This window comes from Manis javanica, chromosome 2 (assembly GCF_040802235.1).
Source record: "Manis javanica isolate MJ-LG chromosome 2, MJ_LKY, whole genome shotgun sequence".
NCBI classification, from domain to species: Eukaryota; Metazoa; Chordata; class Mammalia; order Pholidota; family Manidae; genus Manis; species Manis javanica.
Window position 1 is genome coordinate 99,893,387 of NC_133157.1, and position 21,892 is coordinate 99,915,278.

The following is a 21,892-nucleotide window of genomic DNA, read 5'->3' on the forward strand; positions in this document are numbered from 1 at the left end:
ATGCAACAAAGTTAATGTACTTATAGACAATAAACAATAATAACATAGATCTGTTTTAATTGGTGATTGAAGCCTTAACCCAAAGAAGTGACTCCAATGCCAGGAAGGTCCGACTCTCAGGCAGGACAGCAGGCGGGCCAGCCAGCCACATTGGGTCAGCCTTCCCAGAGTCCCTCCACTCACGTTTGTTGCCTCTGATTCCCTAGAGCGTGGCTTAGTCATACATCTCACATGCTCTTCTCCCAAACCAACAGTACAGCAACTTTTAGGTGACTGTGTTTTCCAACCGAAGGTTAAGATATATGATCTTTATAAAAGAGACTTTCAGGTTGTGAATTTAATGATAAAACAAAGAAAACCCTATAAAAGCATATTTTTAGGTATAGAATAAAAATGAATTCTTGTTAAAAAATAAAAGAAATTATAGGAAATTGGAAGTTTCTCAGGATATTGAAGCTCTGTGATTGTGTGGTTGCCCTGTCAGGTTACAATGCTACAGGACTCTAACAGAATGACAGCCTTGGGCTGGAGACTTGATTTTTATCACGGCAGTAATGCTAACATGATGTATAACTTAGAACAAGGCCTTATGCTATAAACAAGAAAGACAATGTAATGTCAGAGTACACAGTGCTGTCTTTGGCATCATACAGACAGTTTTCATGCAGGCTCTGCCATGTATTAGGCAGTGAGACCTTAAGCAGGTAACAACTAGCTCTGAGCTACAGTTTCCTTATCTGTGAAATAGAGATAATAATAGTACACAGCTCATTGGGCTACCCATATTATGACCAGCACATAACAAGTGTTCAGTAAATGGAAGCTATAATCATACAATTAATAGAATATTGTTATTAAATTGACTGAATTCAAAATGCCTTTCCATCTGAACCTATGTATTAGGAGAGAAAGTCAAGGAAATAAAGGCAAAGTGTGGAAGTTCTGACCTCATCCTTATTTTTGCATCCATTTTTCTCAAGTGACCTGGAAGCAACCTATCACAACTTCCCGAACCTGATGACGCAGCTAGTCCTCCCTCAGCTCACCCCTAGCCAAGACCCTCTCTGGGGAAGAGGTGGCCTGTACATTTTAAGTATCACTCCTCAATTTCATTTCTCAAATGAGCTCTGTCAGGATCCAGAATCTACTACTCTAACAATGACCTTCCCCAGTGACAATTAAAGACTCATTAATCTATAGATGGCCGACTGTAAAAGTGTGCTTGTAAAATAACACCAGCTAAATCACCATCCTTCAGCTCTGTGCCAAATAGGAAGCTTTTAACCTCAGAACACTTAAGAATTTGGGTTTTCAGAAGCCATAACACAAAGGTAATACATGAATCTTTTGCAGAGAAACTCCCTGCCATGCTCTTTTGCTGTGGTTTGCTTCCCACCCACCCACACCTCATGGAAGTAAAAACAATGATCAGTCATGCAAAGCAGGACCTGTCTAAAATAACTGAAATGCAAGAGGAGATGAGTAATAAGAATGTATAGCAGCAGACACTGGTGATCAAGCCAGGAATCGCTCATCAATACTTGGCCCTGGTTGATTAAGGGTCATACCCAGAGCCACTGCACTGAGTCCTGCAGCAGACACGTCAGCTGGAACAGCTTGATTGCCAATGTGAGCCAAAATCTCCAGCCAGCAAAGACAGGTGTCCTGTTCTGTGCTCATGGGCCCAAAGAAATCAGAGTGGTGCATATTAGAAAAAGGTAGCTCCTTTTTTGTGTGTGACTCTTCCACCTTTTCCATTAAGTAAGAATTTTCTGCAAAATTCACATGTACCCACCAAACCCCCTTTTAAAATAGTCTTTCAAGGTTGTTGGTTGAGGCGAGATGCTTCAGTAGTATAAAGACAGTATGGGACAGAGGTAACCTTGAGGCTGAGGGATTCATTTTAACCTCTGATTCAGGTAAATACAATAATCTGAATGGGACACGCATGAGTCATGGTGTTACGTGCAATCCAAGAATGTGTTCAGTTCCACTCTCACTTTTCTCTAGGCTGCTTTGATTAGCTCACTAAACTTACTGATTTATTCTAAAAATATGTATTTGCCACGTGCTAAGTGTCTGAACTAGAAAGATGAAGCAATTGCAGACCTTGCCTGCAGGAAAGCTCACTGTCTCCTGGGGAAGACAGAAGAGAAAACCAACAATCTCAGTACTGCAGTTGGGTGGCTTTCGGTGCTGCATGAGCCCTGGGAAGCACACCCAGCATGGGGAATGCCACAGGGGCTCTTGGAAAGGTGACCTAAGGGAATAGTGATTCCAAAGAGAAGGATGCTGGCATAATGAGGAAGCAGACTTCTAGTTTGGAAATTTAATCTAAAACGCAAGTGATCATTTGAAAAATCCATTTACATTTGATACTTGAACAACACAGGTTTGAACTGTGCAAGTCCAGTAATACACAGATTTTTTTTCAATAAATATACTGGAAAATCGTTTGGAGACCTATGACAGTTTGAAAAGACATTTTCATTTCTCTAGCTTACTTTATTGTAAGAATAGAGCATAGAACATAGAACATACAAAATATGTGTTATCAACTCTTTATGTGATCAGTAGCTTCTGGTCAACAGCAGGCTATTAGTAGTTAAGTGTTGAGGGAGTCAAATGTTTTACATGGAATTTTGATCCCAATCCCTGTGTTGTTTGTTCCAGAGTCAACTGAACTTTCAGAAGTTGCACCTCTGCAGCTTGGTGAGAGATGGAGGAGGCAGTTGGCTCTCCAGACTGATGCTACAAGTGGGCTTCTACACGGTGTTGTGGACCATGGACACACCTGACACGGAGTTCTCCCTGTGGACAGCAGCAAGCCCGACAGGTGGGCAGTAGTGAGGCCAGACTAGAGAAGGGGGGATAGAAGTGGGTGTGTTCATGACCTTTAAAGGGGAGAGTGATGACATGGGAAAGGTAGTTCCAGGAACTGTGACCATGGGCAAGCAGAGTCACTGTCCCAGCCCTTCTACAGCCCATCCTAGTGCAGCTCCATGGTTCACCCACCTGTTTTGGAAGCCAAAATGCCAAGGCTTGGATGCCCTGGGGCAACCCAATGAGAAGTACTCAGGGAACTGACGAGATTGCAGCTACTCCATGACCCCCTCTTCCTGGAAGAATCAGACATGTGGATGCTCCTGGTCACCGCCCTTGATGGTTCATACAACCCAAGCACACTGCCTGGCCTTTTGTGCTGTTTGATATTCATGACCCACATGTATGTGCAGTAGCTCCAATGACCCACCTGACTGGGTCTTGGGCAGACTAAATGTAAGCACTTTCTTTAAAAGTGATAAAGTACCATATAAGCATCGATTATTTGTGTCATTTTATTGTCATTAATCAGCACAGAAAATACCACGGAGCAGGTAAGATGGGACATCAGTGACTCCATATTCAAGTTGAAGGAACATGGGAGAGGAAAGAGAGAATGCAACATAGGGACAAAGAAAAGCTGTGGATGGTTATCCTTCCAGAAGGGTGGAAATAAAACAGGAGATTTTATAAACTCTCTCCTAATCCAACAATTTTGAGTTTAAATAATAAGGTTTTATTTTAAGTTACTATTTCTAAGTCTGTAAGGATCTCTCTGGGAAAATAGAGACTTTTTTCCTTTATTCTCTACCTTATAAACAGTAAATGTGGTACGGCTAAGAACAAAGAAGCCTTAATCAAACTGCAGATATTTTTCCCCAGTAAAAATCAACTTCAAAAAAATAGAAGTGTGTATTCGGAAGGGACAGGTGGGCAGGTGTGGAAACGTTCATAAGCAAAGTGTTCGGGTACCTTTCCCTGGAAATCAGAGAAGTTTCAGAACACCAGAGAATCTTTGTTCCTGCCTGCTCTCAAGTGGCTCTGCTGCAAGCTGACATTGATCTCTCTGTGAAGGGTCTTTGTTATTTGCAGCTTTAAGTGGCACAGCAGCTAAGAGAGAGGGGCTGGTGTGTTTGGATGGCTAGGAGTGCTACTGTGGCTAGAATTCTCCACTGAAGAAGGTCTTATCTTGATACAAGGAGCTGGTGGCCAGACACCATGACTGGTTTTGCCCATTGCATTAGCTATATAGATGTTGCAGCATTTAGAGCGTACTGTTCTGTCAGCTGGCTGGGCGGCTGGGCTTTCTTAGAGTGAGCCCAGGGGAAAAGAGTGGAGAGTGAATAATTCTAATCAGGCCTGTCTGAGCCAAGGAAGGGGAGGTCATGCTGAAAGCAGCCCTCATTTGTAAAGCGGGACACTTCCAAAGCATCAGGCAAGACCTCTGTGAAAGAAGGATATGATTTGAGTGAGGATGACTGAAGTCTGGGGCTGTCCCGGGTCACAACTTCATCCCAGTGTAGTTATGAAAAGTGCTCCCTCTCACTGTCCAAAGTGTCACCCTAATTTTAGGTATGACACTGTACCTTAGGTATGACACTGTTACAATGTCCTGACACAGATTGCCTAATAATACAATCCTGGCTAACATTTACTGAGTACCTATTATGTGCTCAGTAAATACTAAAAACATTGATCTTACTTAAACCTCTAAATCAGCCCTACCATGCAGGTACCATTCTTCCCATTATATACTAGAAAAAAGGAGACTTAGAGTAGGTATATCATGTAGTTACAGTCACCCAGTGGGGACATGGCAATGCTAGAATGAGAACCCAGCTCTACCTTGCTCCTATGCCCTGGATCTTACCACTGTGCAACAGTCAGACTGTCCATACTCAAGATAGAATCTTGGCATTCCAGTAAGTCCCCAGCAGTCTGAATGACTGGCAGTGTCTGGGACCAGTTGATGGTTATTTCTAGGCTTCCTAGGGGATGGCAAAACTGTCATTGTCATTCTCAGCTTATTGGCTGACTTTCCCAGGAAAGAACCATTTCTCACAGTTCTTAGGCCCCTGATAATGTTAAAGTCTTCTCACCTACTTTGGAAAAGGAATACAGTGACCAGAAATAACTTGCCTTCAACAAGTGATACGCTGGTCTGAGCCACAAAATGCCAGCCCCTCCAACTTTGAGTGGTAAAGGGTTCTAGGTAACACCTTAGAACTATATATTGTATTTCTCACAATGCCACAGAGCCATGCCTTTTCAGAGTGGGTACACATAGGGTATAACAATGTGTGAGTTTTTAACAATACAGGAGAACTGAAAAAAGAAATAAAACCTTGGGTTGCCCATTTCTTATAAATTCTAAGCAACTGTGATGTAAGTATGTCTTTATCCACATCAGAGAACTGGCTTGGGAAAAGAGGCATGCCTTGGTGCCAGGAATTTTTGGATAAAGTGTTGAGCTTTGGGTATGTGGATTAGTTTGGGAAAACTTACAGGTATCAGAAAGAACCTTGCTTAGAGGGTCTCAAGTCATGATCCCCAGGTCCTCTGGGAGGTCCTGGCTGTCTGCACTTCAGCTTTTTAAATGCAAGTTTGCACCTGCCACACTGTGGTTCCCGCCACTTTGGAGCTGTGGACTCCCCTCCTGCGATTTAAGTGCTGGAACACTCAGAGAGGAGGGTGGCTGAAACGGGAAGCCTAAAGTGGGTTTACTATCAACACACCTCCCACCATTTGGAATTATCCAAAGGGCTTTACAGTTCAAAGACAGTGAGGTGACCCATCCTTTCTAAGTCTGCATGGTTGAGTCCGGCTTCCTGTGGAGTTTCCTGCAGATTTAGAGCCAGGATGGTGAGTGGGATCTCAGAGAAAACACTGTGAACTTCAAAATGTGGGCTTTTGTCAGGGAGTGCCTGGTGGGAGGCTATCCCTTCTCATCCAAGGGTGTAGTGGGGGGACTGCGACCAAGAGCTGAGAATGGAGTACAGTGAGTACAAAAAGCCACACGTCTTTGAGTTTTGCCTCCCACTGTTGAAGGACAGTGGGAAGAAGACAACCCACGTGCCACAAGACAGAGGTTTTTTGCTTTGTTTAACATTGCCTACAACAAATTTTTTTAAAAAAAATTCGTGTAAGAATATAATTTTGGACATGACTGAGACACCATTTTAAAGGTGAAAATGGTATAAATGATAATTCTGTGCATAAAGGAAAACAACTTTTTTCTTTTGCTACCAGGAATGGTCAATGAACTTACCTATGGATGCTAAACATCTATCCTGACACTTTTAAAGTCTGCGTCAAGGGTCCAATCCTTCAAATGTTTATTCCAAACTCCTGAAAGGGTAGGCAGTCCTTAAGACTTTATTGTTTGGCCTGTCATCAGCAGTGTAGATAATATTTAAAATCTTCTAGCATACCTACTTAAAATTTCGTTTCTCTCTCTCAGGTTGAATTTTTGTTTCTTTGCCTCCTAAGTCTGAATTGGGACAAGCCCTGTGCAGCCCCCACAGGCATCTTCTGCATTTCTGATTCAAGTGAGATCTTTGGGATACTTTGATTGTGGAGCAATTAGACCTAATAAAACATGGAAAGAAAGGAAAGTGCATTCATTTCCATGCCTCTGGCTTATGGAGAAGGACCTTGGACTGCCATTCTTTATCCAATCTCTGCTTCGTTATTTCCAGGTCACAAAATGTAAAGAACCGTCTTAAACATCAACAAACCTTCTACCTATACTTAGCAATTAACACTAACTCCCTTTTATGGTCATTCCATCTTCCCTCCTGCTGTTCTAGGAAATTCTGAGTTAAAAAGCATGGTGTTGCTCAAGGGCAATTAATAGCACTGAGATGACAAAAGATCTTAGAACAGCTGACAAAGTGGCCCTGGGAGGGAACTGGGCCCTGACTCAAAGTCACGGTGGGGAAGCATGCACCCCGTGCAGCTTGCGCTTTATGCTTGAAGAATGAAAAGATTTTCATCACCCAGAATAATGCAATTAAAAAGTACACCACCAGAACCCACCCCATGCCAACTCATTCAAAATTGGGCCTCAGACCCAGGGGCCAAATTAAAATTTGAAGCTTAAACATCTCGATTGGCAGGAAGGGAGGGGCAGGGGTGGTCTGGTTCCTTGTGCACACAGGTGTCTGTTAGCAGAACTAAGGGACATATATGTTCATTCCCATAGTAAGAAGTGATTAGAGGACCAAGGATGGAGGGGAGACATAGCTAATGGCAGAGGAGAAGCTAATTAAAAGCAGGATCTTCTTTTCTCCTTTGCACTCAGTGTTTCTGCCCTATGTTGTACACACACAATTTAACATGCATGGAGAAAGGAGAGCAGCCATCTCTAATTGCCCAAAAATGACATAGTGTTTGTTGTCCTGGATGCCGCTTTGCCCAGGAAATTGTTTTCCTGATGAAAGGCTCACACAGGCTCTGTGCGGTCCATCAGTCCACTGTATAGTTGGGAATTTTTTTCTAATCTCATTGAGGTGAGCACCATTCAGGCTGCTGATTACTGAAACAGCAGAGTAATTGTTCTAGACAATTGCTATGACCCTGGATTGGCAAGAGCGTGAGGAGAGAGAAAGGCCCCCCTCAGCCCACAGAGCCTCCAGAGATGAAGCTGGCAAGGAGCCAGCATGGCCACGTCCTGTGCCCTGACTGGGGCACTCCCACAGCAATCTTGCAGCTACACTGCCTCTGCAGCCCAATGCTCACCCTGCGGTATTTACCCTTCATGCTCTGGCTCCTGCTGCTTTTCAGTCCCCACGGTGACTCCGCATGGTACCCATGTTCTAGCAGCAATCAGGGGAACCATGCTGAGCTCAGATCAGCAGGCATTGGGTGCAGCTGGCTCTGAAGGCTACACTGGGGCTGGTTCCCACAAAGGCCTCAGGACAAAGGGACAGTTTCACAGCATTCTTCTGTCCAAGTCACAAACTTTCTTTCTGAAATATGTGGTGGGAAAGAGAGGAGGGGCACAAAGAAACCAGGAGAAATATACTCGCACACACACCACCTAAGGCAGCCAGAGAGGTATGGGCTGCTGTAATAAGGACTGTTGGAGCCTCTGGAGCACCACCTCTGTGCCAAGTACTGTGCCAAACTGTCTCGTGCATGCCCTCTTTTAATCTTCACAATAAGCCTATAAGGCAAGTCATTTTATGGTACCCATTTTACTGATGAGAAAGCTGAGGTTTAAAGAGGTTAAGGACACAGCGGGAAGGCAGCCAAGCCAGAATTCAAGCTGGTCACCTATATTGAACTTGACACAAGCTTCTAACCATGATCCCCATGCTGAGTGTCCAATGTGCACAGAGATAATCAAAGATTCTTAATGATGGGTCCATTTCCTGCTACAAAGAGAGATGAAAAATGATAACATCTAGGGGTGGTGGACTAAGTGACAAAAAAGGAGAGAAAAAATGACAACTTCTGCAGTTTGTTATGAATGAATTGTCTAGCCAAACCAAATAATGGGCACTCTTAACCAGTCACCATCCACATCTGCGCCTCCCTTTGCAATTATCTTAGATGGAGTAGCAGCTATGGGCCTCTCCATTGACAATGGTTCACGTGCAGAGTTTCTAGGGAAAGACCGAGAGTTATAGTCTAAAACCTAGAGCACAAGGAAGTAATTGTTTCCAGAATGTGCAACTCAATGTGTGCTTGGGAAAGTGGAGAGGGCAGGGAGGGGCTGGAAGAAGGAGGGTGGAGAGAGGTGTTTTTTAAAAGGTGCAATTCCTTTGGGAAGTGTGTGAAGATCTGTGTGAATGGTAGTCAGGTGTGGAAAAAAGGGCCATGCTAAAGGCTGAGACCTCACTCTCTGCAGAATGAATAGTGTTCTTGTTTATACTCTATTGGCAATTAATGATAGACCATCACGTAACATCTCCTTTACTAGTGTCTTATATTATTGTCTTCAACCTTTATTGTTTAATTCTTCATCTGTCATCGATCTGTCTTTCTAACTGTATGGTATGCATGTTGAGAGAGGAAAATAAAGTTTTAAAATTACTTTTAACCCCTGTAGGCCCCAACAGAAAACCTAGTCTCTATCTATTGAGCGATAAAAGAAGATGCTTGTGCTCACTTTTTCTCCTGGCTTGAAGGCACAAAAGGAATTTAATCTAAGACATTCCAGAGAGGATCAGAGGCGAATGGTAGGAAGAGTTTTTCCACTACAAGTCCTGCACACATCCATCTGCTGATCTGTTTATCCAATGTTCCTAGAATTGTCAAGAGGGGTCATGTCCTTTAGGATCTCACAGCACAAGGGAGGAGAGGGTCGTGCCTGCTAATTCAGGGGAAAATGGAAATGCTTGAGGGTCTTGGTTGTCTGGTAACTAGGACCTCATGCACTTGCCTATTAACTTAGCCAATAAATATTTATTGAGTGCTTACTGGAAACTGGGGTACATGTGTGAATGAGATAAAGGCCTTATACTCATGAAGCTTCTAATCTAGTGGGTGATACAGACATTGACAAAATAATGCCAACAAATATGTAATTATCAGTACAGTGTAGAAGAAGTACAAGTTTACATTGAAATATACAAGGTGGTTGTGGGGGTGGGTCTGACCTAGACTTGGCCACAAGGGTGGTGCCCGGAAGACTTTGTCCACAGAGGCTTCATTGAGGCTGAAACTTGAAGGCTGAGAAGGGGTCAGCCAAAGGAAAAAATGATGGTGAGTGCCAGATAAAGCAGTTGAGAGGCCTTGTGGTGGAAATGAACTTGGCACAGAAAAAGGAAAAGAACACCAGCGAGTAGGACTTGAGGTGCGAGGCGGGTGTTGGCGGTGCCAAGTAAGGCTAATGAGTAAAGCAGGACCGGGCCATACTGGAGACTGTGGGCATGGGTTCGTGCTGGTTTTGTTTTGTTTTCATCATCTAGTTCTCAGCTCCTCTTTCCATTTAGGGGACATCACCCCCTGGGCATGACATCTGTGGTGACCACAGCTATGGTCTTCTCTGTGGAGCATGAAGGAGGGAGTTCTTCCTTCCCCCATCCTCTGGCATCCAAGCACAGTCATGGTTCCTACATTCATCCATCACTCATTCTCTGGATCTCTGAATCTGGAGCAATAAATACTAAATCAAAGGAAGAGGGTAGAATCCATTCATAGCAGGGGTCTTCCTATTTTCCAAGCCACCCAGGGGTTCTGTGAGACTGCTGTCATCTTCCAAAGAGCTCCCTCTATCTAAGTGTCTTGCAAGGTTTCCAGAACCTTGATTGGTGAACAGTGGTAAGGAGGTTGGTTTTTCACTTAAGAGAAACAGAAGCTTTGCTGGGGTTTATCCCAACATCTAGCAAGAATATATTTCTTGTTACATAAAAACCTACAGAAGTCCTTTGTGGTTTTCAAAGCACTTCCATGTCACTCATCTGGTTTTTATAGCAACCAGGGAGGTAGGTACTATCATCTCTCCTTTTTTCACCAAAAAGAGAATGGGGTTGGAAGAATCCAAGTGATTTTTTTTTCCCAATATGAACCACCTAATTAATGGTAAAACAGGTATGGAAGCAGATCTTCTAATTTCATGTATATTACTCCATGCAGTGAGTGCAAAACCTGGGATATGGGAAGCAAGAGAGTTGATTTCATGGTTTCTGTATCAGAAACAGCAGCAAACTGTTTGAGCTTTATGTGTAAACTCAGCTATAGAAATTCTCATAAACTCTTCCTACCCACCATTATTCACATGAGATGGTAGATCTGCATGAGAAATCAGGTGGCATCCCCAGAACAGACCATCTGGAAATACCGAAGCACAAAGCTGAGGTTAGATATTTACAGGTTCACAAATGTGTGTGGCTGCAAAGACATGCCCTGTCAGTAGAGAAAAACTTGAAGTTTGGCCTTGTAAGATGCCAAACAACAACAAAAAAGGGATATTAGTAAAAGGATCAAGCATGGTATTATGTACTCTGCTGGGAAACAGCAAAGATTGAGGATCAAAACATAAGCTTTGACTTGAGACCCATAGACTATACTGACTTTGCAGGATTATCGTAAGAGTTAAATGGAGTAGGCCATGAAAAGTTCTCAGCACAAAGTCCAGCATAAAGCAGATACTCTATTAGGTGTTCATACCTCATTTTGTCTCCAGGAGCATTAGAAGGCAAGCAGGAATTTGTCCCATTGATTGTTAGGAGTCAGAGAGGATCCTTAGCACAGAAGACCATGGTTTAAATCCAAATCTACCAGGCAGGGGCTATAGAGAGATGCTGGAGGGAATCCCAAAGGGCGAGGGAGAAGGCAGCCATAGTCTCTTTTCTCCTCCTCAAGGCCAACCATGTTGCTGGAATTTTCTTTCTAATAATTTACCTGGAACTTAAATGACCGATTTAACCTTCAGGGATGTTAGAAGAAAGAAATTGGTGTGTCTGTCGCTTGATACCAAACACACAGAAGTTATTCCAGTTTCCTTTATTTATGTATTGTTTTCTAAAAATCAATTGATAAGAAAATGTATTTTTTTCTTTTTCAGGGAAAGAAAGAAAAGGATTTTTTTTAAAAATGAAGAGTATTTTCTTTTCTATGAAAACCGAATATTTTTGTAAAAGCAAATTTTATTTTCCCAAATATTTGACAAGAGCAAGCTGTAACATTCTGAAGGAGTTTAGTCAGCTGTGCAGATTGACTCCTGAAGTGTAAAATAAACCTTTACTTAACAGATGTCAGCACTGTGACTTTGAGAGATAATGACAGTTTTTATAGTAGGTTGGTGACAGAATTTCTAAGAAGAATGAATAAAGTTTTGGTGCCAAGTCTGGAAAAATATGACAACATGATTATTAACAAATTGAGTGAGTTGTGGAAAGCAAAAATAAGTGTTTAATTTGTTTGATTAGAAAACATAAATGGTTCCATAATTATCAGTAAAGATACATTTAACAAAAGGATAGGCTGTACCTCTGGGTAAGTATTAGAACAATTCAAGGGCTCTACCTCCCTCCAAAATCACCGTGATTGATTTAAAATCATTTCAAAGATTGCAGACAAGTGATCAAACCGCCACAGAAGACTTTTTAATGACTATGTTCAGACTCTACCTTTCTAACAGCAAATAGAGAAGAGCCTGAAATTCTAAATGGATGAAGTAGGATCAGCAGCAGCCACTGCAGTATTCAGCAGAATTGAAAGTTTAGGCAAAATCAAAAGCTCCTGTGCCCCATTTTAAAATCCCACAATGTTCCCCTTCAATGCCACCCACCTACAGCCATGCAAATTCTGGATAGAACTCAAGTCCTGCTTCTCTGCAGAGCCTCCTTGGACCCCAGGCAGTTCCCTCTTCCCTGAATATGTGGGCCCTGGTATAATCCTGCACTACAACATTTGGCATTGGCCGCTGATAGTCTTGTTGAGCTAGAATCCCCAAACCTTGAATTCCACTCCTGACATCTTGCTTTGCACTCTGCAGGGTCTCCTAGGAGAGGAGACACAGCTTAATACAGGGGGCCTGTTCTTCTGTGGAGAGATGAACTTGGGTAATAAAACAGACACCACCACAATATTTTACCTGAAACCTGAAGCCAGAATCAGGACTGAAAGTCCAGCTCCTCCTCCTTTAACATTAAATGATTTTTGAAAAGGTTGGGTTGAAATCAGCCACCTTGATATCTGATTTCTATTTGTTCTTTGGTTTTATTTTCTTCTTTTTCTGCCTTCTACAGGTTTAATTAAGCAATTATAATTCAATTTCATCTCTATTGAATTCTCTCATTTCTCTAAAATAATTGTCAGTGGTGTCTTGAGATTTATAATAAATAATTTGTGTCTAGCTTCAAATAAATTATAGTGCTCACATCTAGGGCATGCACTTTATAACAGTGTATTTCCAATCCCTCTCTCTCATCTTTTGCAGTATTATAAAGTTTACTTTTACTTTTGCTATGAATATTTTGTTACTCATTCTCCTTTAAAGATTAATAACAAGAAAAAATTTACACTTTACTTCCATTCATTCCATCTCTAAATATCTTCATTTCTCTGTCTAGATCCAAATTTCTGAGGTTTTTCATATTCCTTTTGCCTGAAGAGGCTTCTTTAACATTTCTCATGAAGTAGGTCTACTACCAATGCCTTTCATTCCCTCATTTTTTCCACTGGAGAAGGTCTTTGTTACAAGTTTATTTCTGATGGCTCTTTTCTCTGGATATAGAATTCTGGCTTGACACTTTCCTTTCAGCACTTAAAACATGCCACACCACTGTCCTCTTGCATGTTTTCTGATAATAAGTGTGCTGTAATTCTTATCCTTGCCCCTCTATAAGTAATATGTCTTTTCCTTTTTTCTGGCTGCCTTCAAATTTTTCTTACTTTCTGTTTTCAGCAGTTTGAATGGGGTATGTCTAGTTGGTTTTGTGTATGTGTTTATTTTTATATTTATCCTGCTTGGTATTCTCAGAGTTTCTTGAATCTGTGGTTTGGCATTTGTTATTCATTTTAGAAACTCCTCTATTATTTCTTCAAATATTCTTTCAGCTCCATTCTCTTTCTCTTCTTCTAGGATTTCAATTATGTATATTTTAGACTATTTAATATTGTCTGAAACTCTTGGATGTTATGCTCTGAGATTCCTTAACAATTCATTATTAAGACAATACATATATTCTTTAATCCTTGTGTATATTTATCATGCAAGTTTTAAAGTTTTATATACTAACTCCAACATCAGGCTCAGCTTGAGATCCATTTTCTGCTTCTTCTTGACTATTGGTCACATTTTTCTATTTTTTTTCATTTCTAATAATTTTTATTATATTCACAACTGCATGGATGATACATGTTAGAAGCTAAGGATTCTGTTATATTCCTCCTGGAAACTGTTGATATTTACTCTGGTAGGCAGTCCGATTACCAACTAATCAAGTTCAACTTGTGTAGACTTCCTCCCTCCCTTAGACTTTTTTGGATCAGGTCTGGAGTAGGCCTTACTCTGGAGTATGATTCTTACTCTTAAAATGAGTGGCTTTTCTGCTATGTCAGCTGAGTGCCAAAGTATTAGCAAGGTCTTTCCATTCTACTGGATCAGAACTCCAGCCACTGTGGCTCTCTAGTAAGTCATTCATTGTCTCATCTTTTGCATCCAGCTAAACCCTCAGTCAAGGACTTTTGGGGAAACCACATGAAGACTTCTGGGATATACTCCATAACACAGCTGCTCTTCCCAGTGCTCTGCCTCCCCAAATTCTATTGACTTTAAATGCCTTAAACTTGATTTCCACTTTCTCTGCTCAGGAAGATCATCATGCTTTGCTTGGACTCAGCCCCCTGTACCGAAGTCAGGAAATTTTCCCTAGGCAGAGAGCTGGCATGATTGTAAGTTTGTCTTCTCTCAGGGATAGCAGGCTTGCACTGAGTGTTTTCCAATTCCTGAAACAATCACCTCATATATTTTGTTCAATTTTATAGTTATTTACACTGAAAGAGTTCATTTGGTATCATTTACTGGATTGCGGACAACAGCAGATTTTCCTGGCTAACGATTCTTAAGTGTACTCGTTATTACTTATCATGATGTATAGAGTTCTTTAATCTTTCTGTAATAGCAAAGTTACCTGTATTGTCTTATCTATTACCTTGAGTTATCACTAACTATGCCTCCAACCACAGCTTTTTCTCTCACAAGCCTTCTCTTCCTTTTTCCTTTTCTTGTTCACTGCCTGAAAAATCATGAGATTGTTTAGTCTAGGGTAGACATATATGACTGTAAGACCTCAAAAATGCCGTATGTTGTGATAAAAAAGAATGAACTCAACATCAATATGCATTTAAACTATCTAGAATATATCACATAGTTATTTGGCTTTTCATCTCTTTATATTGCTTCATCTGCATTTATTGATATACGCTTGGGTTCTTTTTGGCACAAGTAAATGCAAGATATGTTTTTAGTGTGTATAATCAAAAATCCCGACCTAAGAACTTTGCTTACTTTGAGGGTGGTAATAAGGCTACTTCTAAATTGTTGTTTCCATTCAAAGTAATTAGAGTAAGTATTGGCATCTATCAGCCTTCCTCCCTCCCTTTCTTATTCTCTTGTATATTCCTCCTTCAACAAATATTTATAAACAGGCTATTAGGTGTTTGGAAGCGAAAAATATCAGTATGCCTTAGATTTTTAAGCTCTCTGCTTTATCTTAACTACCACAGCAAGACTAAAATTTCCCTGGAATTCTACCATCTTTCTAAGAACAAAAGTAACGACAGTTTTATTGGATGTCTTCAGGTCTTTGACCTAACTGATCAAAAGGAAGTATTTTGGTGTCTTTGAGGAATCTCAGTCAATAATCAAATAAACTTTTCATATAAACAAGGAGTGTTCTTAGGAGGTCTATCCAAGAGGAAAGACATGTTCCAAACTTTTCTGTTCCATCAAGAACATCTCCTTTGTTTAGATATGCTCTGAATTTTTATTTTACTTTTTTTTCTATAGCAGATATTTCCAGTTTTTGTTTGGAAACATCTCAGGATGGATCTAATTGTCTAAGGCATAATATAAAATGATTAAGACAAGATTAATTTGTAGGGATGGGATAACACATATGACTGTGCTCTTTTTTCCTGTTTCTCTATTTTTTCATACTATTAGCTCAATGTACAGTGAAAGAGGTAAAGGCATATAAATAATCAGTATTCTTTCATGTATGGAATTACTTTCTTCTCTTTAATATTGTTTTTATTACACAAATTATACTTGACTATAGTCTCACTGTAAAAATAATACATACTCCATAATCAAAGTAAAAAAATAATATTCCCTCAACTTCCTCTCTCAATTCCAATGGATTCCTTTTATTACATATTTATTTCCTTTGAGTCCAGTTTGCATTTTTTTTAAATGTGTTGAAAAGCATTTCTATGTGAGAGACATATAAAAATTAAGAAACAGTGGTGCTTATAACTCCCAAGAACTTGAGATCCCTGCCCTGTACTCTTTTTTTGTTTTTTGGTATCATTAATATACAATTACATGAGCAACATTGTGGTTACTAGATTTCCCCCATTATCAAATTCCCACCACATATACCCCATTACAGTCACTGTCCATCAGTGTAGTAAGATGCTATAGAGTGACTACTTGTCTTCTCTGTGCTATACAGCTTTCCCTGTGCACCCCGCTACATGATCTGTGCTAATTGGAATGCCTCTTATTCCCCTTCTCCCTCCCTTCCAACTAACCTTCCCCAGTCCCCTTCCCTTTGGTAACTATTTGTCCATTCTTGGGTTCTGTGAGTCTGCTGCTGGTTTGTTCCTTCAGTTTTTGATTTGTTCTTATGCTCCACAGATGAGTGAAATCATTTGATACTTGTCTTTCTCTGCCTGGCTTATTTCACTAAGCATAATATCCTCTAGCTCTGTCCACATTGTTGCAAATGGTACAATTTGTTTTCATCTTATGACTGAATAATATTCCATCATGTATATGAACCATATCTTCTTTATCCATTCATCTACTGATGGGCACTTACGTTGCTTCCATTTCTTGGCTATTGTAAATAGTGCTGTGATAAACATAGGGGTTCATATGTCTTTTTGAAACTGAGATGCTACATTCTTTGGGTAAATTCCTGGGAGTGGAATTCCAGGGTCAAATGGTATGCCTATATTAAGTTTTTTGAGGAACCTCCATACTGCTTTTCAGAATGGTTGAACTACTTTACATTCCCACCAGCAGTATAGGAGAGTTCCCCTTTCTCCGCATCCTCGCCAGCATTTGTTTTTCTTAGTCTTCTATGTTGGCCATCCTCACTGGTGTGAGGTGATATCTCATTGTGGTTTTAATTAGCATTTCCCTAATAATTAGTGATGTGGAGAATCTTTTCATGTGCCTGTTGGCCATTTGAATTTCTTTGGGGAAGTGCCTGTTCATATCCTCCACCCATTTTTTAATAGGGTAATTTGCTTTTTGGGTGTTCAGGAATGTAATTTCTTTATGTATTTTGGATGTTAACCCCTTGTTGGATATGTCATTCACAAATATACTCTCCCATACTGTAGGATGCCTTTTTGTTCTGTTGATGGTACCCTTTGCTGTACAGAAGCTTTATAGCATGATTTAGTCCCATTTGTTGATTTTTTATTTTGTTTCCCTTGCCTGAGGAGATGCATTCAGGAAAAAGTTTCTTATGTTTATATTCGAGAGATTTTTGCCTATGTTTTCTTCTAAGAGTTTTATGGTTTCGTGATTTATATTCAGGTCTTTAATCCATTTTGAGTTTACTTTTGTGTATGGGGTTAGACAATGATCCAGTTTCATTCTCTTGCACATAGCTGTCCAGTTTTGCCAACACCAGCTGTTGAACAGGCTGTCATTTCCCCATTGTATATCCATGGCTCCTTTACCATATATTAATTAACCACATATGCTTGGGTTATATCTGGGCTCTCTAGTTTGTTCCATTGGTCTATGGGTCTGTTCTTGTGCCAGTACAAAATTTTCTTGATTACTGTGGCTTTGTAGTAGAGCTTGAAGATGGGGAGCATAATTCCCCCTGCTTTATTCTTCCTTCTCAGGATTGCTTTGGCTATTCAGGGTCTTTTGTGGTTCCATATGAATTTTAGGATGATTTTTTCTAGTTCATTGAAGAATGCTGTTGGTATTTTGATAGGAATTGCATTGAATCTATAGATTGATTTAGGCAGGATGGCTGTTTTGACAATATTAATTCTTCCTATCCATGAGCACGGGATGTGTTTCCATTTATTGGTATCTTCTTTAATTTCTCTCATGAGTGTCTTGTAGTTTTCAGAGTATAGGTCTTTCACTTACTTGGTTAGGTTTATTCCTAGATATTTTATTCTTTTTGATGCAGTTGTGAATGGAATTGTTTTCTTAATTTCTCTTTCTGCTAGTTCATCATTAGTGTTTAGGAATGCAACAGATTTCTGTGTATTAATTTTGTACCCTGCATGTTTTCTGAATTCAGATATTAGATCTAGTAGTTTTGGAGTAGATTCTTTCGGGTTTGTTATGTACAATATTATGTCATCTGTAAACAGGGACAGTTTAACTTCTTCCTTGCTAATATGGATGCCTTTTATTTCTTTGTGTTGTCTGATTGCTTTATCTAGGACCTCCAGAACTATGTTGAATAAAAGTCAGGGTAGTGGGCATCCTTGTCTTCTTTCCGATCTTAAAGGAAAAGCTTTCAGCTTCTTGCTGTTAAATATAATGTTGGCTGTGGGTTTGTCATATATAGCCTTTACTATGTTTTGGTACTTGCACTCTATACCCATTTTGTTGAGACTTTTTATCATAAACAGATGTTGAATTTTGTCGAACACTGTTTCAGCATCTATGGAGATGATCATGTGGTTTTTGTTCTTCTTTTTGTTGATGTGGTGGAATGTGTTGTTGGATTTTCAAAAGTTGTACCATCCTTGCTGGAGTAAATCCTACTTGATCATGAAGGATGATCTTTTTGATGTATTTTTGAAATCAGTTTGCTAACATAATGTTGAATATTTTTGCATGTATGTTCATCAGGGATATTGGTCTTTAATTTTCTTTTTTTGTGGTATCTTTGCCTCATTTTGGTATTAGAGTGATTCTGGCCTCATAGAATGAGTTTGGGAGTATTCCATCCTCTTCTACTTTTTGGAAAACTTTAAGGAGGAAGGGTATTACCTCTTCACTAAATGTTTGATAAAGTTCAGCGCTGAAGCCATCTGGTCCAGCGGTTTTGTTCTTATGTAGTGTTTTGATTACCAATTCAATTTCTTGCTGGTAATTGGTCTATTCAGATTTTCTGTTTCTTCCTTGATCAGCCTTGGAAGGTTATATTTTTCTACACTGTTGTCCATTTCTTCTAGGTTATCCAGTTTGTTAGCATATAATTTTTCATGGTATTCTCTAATAATTCTTTGTATTCCTGTGGTGTCCGTAGTGATTTTTCCTTTCTCATTTCTGATTCTGTTTATGTGTGTAGACCCTCTTTATTTCCTGATAAGTCTGGCTATGGGTTTATCTATTTTGTTCATTTTCTGAAAGAACCAGCTCCTGCTTTCCTTGATTCTTTCTATTGTTTTATTCTTCTCAATTTTATTTGTTTCTGCTGTAATCTTTATTATTTCCCTCCTTCTACTGACTTTGGGCCTCATTTGTTCTTCTTTTTCTAGTTTCATTAGTTGTGAGTTTAGACTGTTCATTTGTTATTGTCTTTCTTTCCTAAGGTAGGCCTTTATTGCAATATACTTTCTTTCTTATATGGACTTCACTGCACCCAACAGATCTTGTGGTGTTGAATTACTGTTATCATTTGTCTCCATATATTGCTTGATCTCTGTTTTTATTTGGTCATTGATTCATTGATTATTTAAGAGCATGTTATTAAGCCTCCATGTGTTTGTGGGCTTTTTCATTTTCTTTGCGTAATTTATTTCTAGTTTCATACCTCTGTGGTCTAAGAAGCTGGTTGGTACAACTTCAATCCTTCTTAATTTACTGAGGCTCTTTTTGTGGCCTAATATGTAATCTATTCTTGAAAATGTTCCATGTGCACTTGAGAAGAATATGTATTCTGTTACTTCTGGATGGAGTATTCTTTAGATGTCTGTTATGTCCATCTGTTCTAATACATTGTTCAGTGCCTCTGTCTCCTTACCTATTTTCTGTGTAGTTGATCTGTTCTTTGGAGTGAGTGGTGTGTTGAAGTCTCCTAAAATGAATGTATTGCATTCTATTTTCCCCTTTAATTCTGTTAGTATTTGTTTCACATATGTAGGTGCTCCTGTGTTGGTGCATAGATATTTATAATAGTTATATCCTCTTGTTGGACTGAGGACATTATGCAATGTCCTTCTTTGTCTCTTTTTACTTTCTTTGTTTTTAAGTCTATTTTGTCTGAAACAAGTACTGCAACTCCTGCTTTTTTCTCCCTATTAGTTGCATGAAATATCTTTTTCTATCCCTTTCCTTTCAGTCTGTATATGTCTTTGGGTTTGAGGTGAGTCTCTTGTAGGCAGCATATATAGACAGGTCTTGTTTTTTTATCCATTCAGTGACTCTATGTCTTTTGATTGGTGCATTCAGACCATTTACATTTAGGGTGATTATTGATAGGTATGTAGTTATTGCCATTGCAGGCTTTAGATTCGTGGTTACCAAAGGTTCAAGGGTAATTCCCTTATTATCTAACAGTCTAATTTAACTTACTTAGTGTGCTATTACAAACACAACCTATAGGTTCTTTTTTTCCCTCCTTTTTATTTCTCCTCCATTCTTTATATATTAAGTTTCATATTCTGTACTCTTTGTCCCTTGATTGACTTTGAGGGTAGTTGATTTGATTTTGCATCTGTTTAGTAATTAATTTTTCTACTTTGCTGTGGTTTTATTTCTCCTGTGACAGCTATTTAGCCTTAAGAATACTTCCAGCTATAGCAGTCCTTTCAAAATGCACTGTAGAGGTGGTTTGTGGGAGGTAAATTCTCTCAGCTTTTGCTTATCTGAAAATTGTTTAATCCCTCCCTCAAATTTAAATGATAACCTTGCCGGGCAGAATATTCTTGGTTCAAGGCCCTTCTGTTTTATTGTATTAAATATATCATTCCACTCCCTTCTGGCCTGTAAGGTTTCTATTGAGAAATATGGTAGCTTGATGGGTTTTCCTTTATATGTTATCTTTTTCTCCCTCTAGCTGCTTTTAAAAGTCTATCCTTGTCCTTGATCTTTCCCATTTTAATTATTATATGTCTTGGTGTTGTCTTCCTTGGGTCCCTTGTGTTGGGAGATCTGTTTACCTCCATGGTCTGATAGACTATCTCCTTCCCCAGATTGTGGAAGTTTTCAGCAATTACATCCTCAATGACACTTTCTAAACGTTTTTCTCTCTTCTTCTTCTTCTGGTACCCCTACAATGCAAATATTGTTCCATTTGGATTGGTCACACATTTCTCTTAATATTCTCTCATTCTTAGAGATCCTTTTTCCTCTCTGTGCCTCAGCTTCTTTGTATTCCTCTTCTCTAATTTCTATTCCATTTACCATCTCTTCTACTACATCTAATCTGCTTTTAAATTCCCCCATTGTATGTTTCATTTCAGATATGGAATTTTTTAATGATTGAATCTCTGTTCTAAATTCATTCCTGAGTTCTTGAATATTTTTCTGTACCTCCATGAGCATGTTTGATTTTTATTTTGATTGGAATCAGGAAGATTAGTGATTTCAGTTTCATTTGCCCCTTTTTCTGGGGTTTGTGAGATTTTGGTCTGAACCAGGTTCCTTTGACATTTCATATTTCTATGCGGTGCCCTCTAGTGCTGAGAATCTCTAGTTTCTGGAGCTGCTCATCTCCTGGACTGAGGTCAGGGGTTGCAGGGGAGCTGTGCTGCTTTCTCGGGAGAGGAAAGAGCTGTTTCCTGCTTCCCAGCTGCAGTGCGTCCCTCCAGTGCCAAAGCCAGTGGTCTGAGCACACAGCTGTAAGCCTCTGTGCTTTGCATCTGTAGCTGTAGTAGGTGGGGTCTCCCTCTGGGTGGCCTGACATGAGTGCAGTGACTGCCAGTTTTCCAGCTGGTGCTGGCAGGCCAGAAGGAATGTGCAGCAGGCTGTGTACCACAATGGAGGGCCCTGGGGCTGAGTAGCCAGCCAGGGGGATGGAACGCCTGAAGCTCCTGAAAGTTCCCAACCTGCTGAGCAGAGCATGCCCAGACAACCTTGTCCATCTATCCCTTCTCCCACGCAGCAAGCTGTATGCAAATCCCACCCCTTCAACATATCTTTTGCTGCTAAGAAGCCTCTCAGACCTCCTGCCTTTCCTTTGTCCCAGAGCAGCCAGATGTGGATCCTTATCCTCTACAAACAGCTGAAATTTCAGTCTCTCAAGTATTCTGCCTGTCTTAGCTTTCTAACCCCACTAATCTCCAGAGCACCATGTAATGTATGTTTGTGCTCCAAAGCCTCTCTCCAGGCCTGGGTGTTCAGCAGTCCTAGACTTCCACCCCCTCCCTGCTCCATTTCTCTTCCTCCTGCTGGTGAGCTGCGGTGGGGGAAGGGCTTGGGTCCCACCTGATCAAGCTTTGGTACATTACCCTG